This window comes from Echinops telfairi, unplaced genomic scaffold (assembly GCF_000313985.2).
Source record: "Echinops telfairi isolate 266 unplaced genomic scaffold, ASM31398v2 ScPeMD7_7420;HRSCAF=8458, whole genome shotgun sequence".
Lineage (NCBI taxonomy): Eukaryota > Metazoa > Chordata > Mammalia > Afrosoricida > Tenrecidae > Echinops > Echinops telfairi.
Genome location: NW_022111320.1, coordinates 33,460,242 through 33,464,121, shown reverse-complemented (window position 1 = coordinate 33,464,121; position 3,880 = coordinate 33,460,242). Strand labels below are relative to the sequence as shown.

Sequence of the window (3,880 nt, the reverse complement as noted above, 5' to 3'; positions counted from 1 at the left end):
CCACACACCCTGCCGCTGAGCTGGGCTTCCCTGTGGACTTCCCAGACTGCAACTCTTGATGGGAGCAGAGAGCCTCATCTTTCTGACAAGGGCCAGCCGGTGGTCTTGAACTGCTGATTTGCTGTTACCAGCCTAACGCATAACCCATTACACCACCAGCAGACATCCAGCCTGATCTTTCTCCTGTAGAGTGGATGAGGGATTCGAACTATTGACCTTGTGGTTAGCAGCTCAATATATAACTCACCACACCACTAGGGCTACATGCACATGCACACACATGTACACGCGCGAGGTTTCAAAAAGTTCATGGGAAAATGCCATGCTCTTTTCATGCCATTTTACCATGGATATCTGAAGCTTCCTCATAAACTGTGTATATTTGTTGAATGAGTAAGTATAACTAGAAGGTTGCTCTGGCTGCTTTACATGGCTTTTGTTGCTCGCCCAAGAAGCAGTAAACATCAAAAGAAAATCCAAATACCGCAGCATCTGCTGATTTGGTGACTGCCAGCTAGGAAAAGGCCAGCATCGAAGAGCAGGAAGCTGAAAGCGGGGAGGCCAGAGTGAAAAAGGTGGTGACGGCAGGGGCTTTGGCGTAGCAGTCAGGGAATAGGCCATGTGAGTTGACTTCAGAAACAAATACAGAGGCACTCATACATGTGTAAGAGAGCTTTACATCAAAGAGCAATTGTATCTTGAGAAAACCTCCCAGCCCAATCCAGATGAAGTCTGATACTAGTCAATAAGTCTAATACTAGCCCATAAATTCTAGTCCAAAAATCCTTCTTCAGACTCATGCAGTCACATGCACTGATGCGAAATACAAGATCACAGGTTGGTGGGTGCAAAGTCTTGTGGATCCAATGGTAGTGGAAGCATCTCAGCACTGGTGCAGGTCTCCATGTGGCTCCTCCGGCTCTCTGAGTGTGGCTCTTCAATAGGATAATGAAGCAGAGAGAGTGTGTCCCGCCTCCCAGGAGAAAGAGAGGAAGTTCCCAGAATCCTCATGAGGTGGCCACATTCACAATGAGGCAGTGACCTGATTGAAAGGTTAGACTCCACCCCTACACTTTATCAAGTCGATGTGAAATGATGTCACCACCACAGGCCGGGTCAGATGGGTGGCTGTTGGTGCTGCGGTTGTATCCGCGGGATGAGAATGGGACAGTCCCAGTGCATTTTCCAGTGGAACCTGCTGCTTGGCCCTGCCAGGGAGGCCTGACTGCTGGGTGGCTCTAACTACAGAAGGGCTGGCACTGGGGTTAGGCTGAGAGGGTGCCTGATGCAACGAAGATTCCAGCTCACCTGGAGGCAGAGGAGTCTCCTACCTGGGAGTCATATGAAAGTCCCGGCCCCGACTCAGCAGGTCTGGGTGGGTGCTGAGGTTGCTTTTCTCTAGAGCTCCCAGTAGGTGCCCACCCGATGCTGTGGACCCTGGGCCATGCTCTTGACAGCAGAGACCCTGGCTGGAGTCTTATGTAGCAGAAGCCGGGATGGCCTTCTTGGGATTCTGGATAAGCCTTACCTGGGCCTTCCTTCATTACATTCCATTTCCCCCAAGACTTCAGCATCTTCTTTTAGAGTCTTGGTTTGCCCGAGATCTGATTCCACCAGCTCCCGGGACACTTGGCTGCATACCCAGCCTTCTCTGGAGGTGCAGAGGTCGCTGTCAGGGCTCTGACCAGATCCTCATGACCTAGAGTGCTGCCCGCCTCTGAGACTGTCTGAGGACTGTATCCTGCTACTGGAGCATGTGCAGAGCATGCGAGCATTGACATTCCCAGAAGCAGCAGCCTACTACTAGTAGTACCCACTGCCATCAAGTCAGTTCAACTCATTACAACCCTATAGCATGGAGTGGAACTGTCCCCCCAGGCTTTCCCAGGCTGTAATCTTTGTGGACACAGACTGCCACAACTTCACTCTCTCAAAGCAGCTGATGGGTTTCACCTACCAACCTTTCAGTTAGCAGCCATGCACTTACGCACTGGGCCACCAGGCCTTTCAGCCAGTGATTAAAGGAAGCTCCTTGGGCAGGATAACAGGCATTCCCTAAACCAGCTCTTAGGATTCCCTGCCTTTCAGCTTGCCATACTGTCTGGTGGCGTACATGTGGCTGTGATGCTATGTCACTGTCACTGGTATTGCAAATACAAGCAGGGTCACCCATGGTAGATGGTGTCCCCAGAGCCTCCAAGGGAAGACAGACCAAGAAGAAAGGCCTGGCACTCTAGTTCTAAATGAAAGCCCTCCGGATCGGATCGCCGCAGACGGTTGTCTATGAGTGCTGGAGGATGAGCCCCCAAAGGACAGTGGCCCCCACGGCGTGTGTAGCCCATCAACCCTTGTGAAGGCTGCACAGGTTCGGCAGTGTTTTGTTCTGCCCGCGGCTGCCCCAAGAGTGAGCCAGCGCGACGGCAGCCAGCAGCAGCAGCAAAGCTGTCTCCCCGAATTCCCAAAAAGCCAGAGCGGCATTTGCCAATGGTGATGATCTCTTCTAGATGCTTCTCCCTCCTCACCCCTCGCCAGGGTCCCTGGCTCTACCCTCAAATGACCTACTTGGATTCAAATCCTAGTCTCAGGGTCTTAGAGGCCCTTCCCACACAGCACCTCTTAGACACATGTGGTCCTTAACTGGTGGTGACTTAACGTGGTGACTTCTGGACCCTGCCCAAGCAGGGGAAACAGAAATGTAGATTGCACATCAAGAGGGTGGTCCCTAACTACCGGGAAGGATCACCCTCCTAGCGGGTGCTCACTCCCATCCATCAGAGGATGCTGAGGTTACAGTTTCCATCGGGTTTTGCTCATTCTTTCTATCTGAACCCAGATCCGGGTCGGTTTTAATTGTAAGCAATCTCATATTCTCTCTGTGAGGGCATAAATAAGCAACAGCAACATTCTATGTCACTTAGTTCACAAGTCATGCGTTTTATATATATAATGCTTTTCTTGAGATAGTTGCTTCCACTGCAAGGAACCTCTCTGCCATCTTTACCAGCTTGGCATCCCTGTCAGATTCCACTTGAGAACATGGGCAGAGAGGAACAAAGAAGGCAGCTAGCCGCCCACCTCCAGATCTCTGAACATGAATTCGGGTGGATTTGGCACAAATTGTCTGGCCCAGGGGGGCAGCAGCAAAGGATAGTGGAGAGAGAAACTCATGTCCTTGCGCCTAGGCTTGACAGGGTGCTCACCTCTACACTTCTAACCAGTGATCCAGAGAGAGAAAGACAGAGACGGAGAAAGGAGGGGGAAAGTGGCTATTGATAGATGTGCCCTCCAATGTGGAGCCAAGAAGCCAGCCTGAGGGAGCATTCTAGCTCAGAGGAGGTATACTCTGATTCCCTAGGTTGCACCTTAGCAACTGTCAGCGTAGGACCCTCCCAGACCCAGGTTCAGTTCTTTGCTCTGCCCTTCAGGAATGGAATGACCTTGAGAACCTTGCCTTATCACTCAAGCTGTAAGATGGGGATTTAGAGGAACTCTAGGGGTCACTGGAGGGCTAAATGAGAAAGGTCAGTGCCCTCTCGAGGAAGTCGTCCTAGTGCCTGCTGTGACTATCTGGTCACTGTGGGGCGCTGCAGGCTGCAGCGCTAGCTTGGAGGTCATTTCCAGGGGGCTGGCCACAGAGTGAGTCTGTTCCTGCTGTTTGGCCACGTGGGGCTATTCATCACCTCACTTCCGAGGGGCTGGTGAATTTGAGCTGTGGAGATTTAAGGAGCCTATAATCCACTCAGATTAATGACCTGCAACAGAATCATTAAGCGACCAAGACTTTCCAGAAGACACGTGCTGTGGAAACGGCAGGCGATGGTGAGAAGTTACAGCCGTTGGTGGGCTTGCTTTTCATTTTAGAAACCTGGCATTTGTCATC

The 3,880-nt window shown here is 51.4% G+C and overlaps 1 protein-coding gene across 3 annotated transcripts in view; it reads left to right on the top strand.

Annotated features, from left to right (window-relative positions):
- The window catches only part of RARB (retinoic acid receptor beta), a 196,010-nt gene that overhangs the window by 171,189 nt on the left and 20,941 nt on the right, over positions 1-3,880 (top strand). The gene's annotated exons all lie outside the window — the stretch shown is intronic.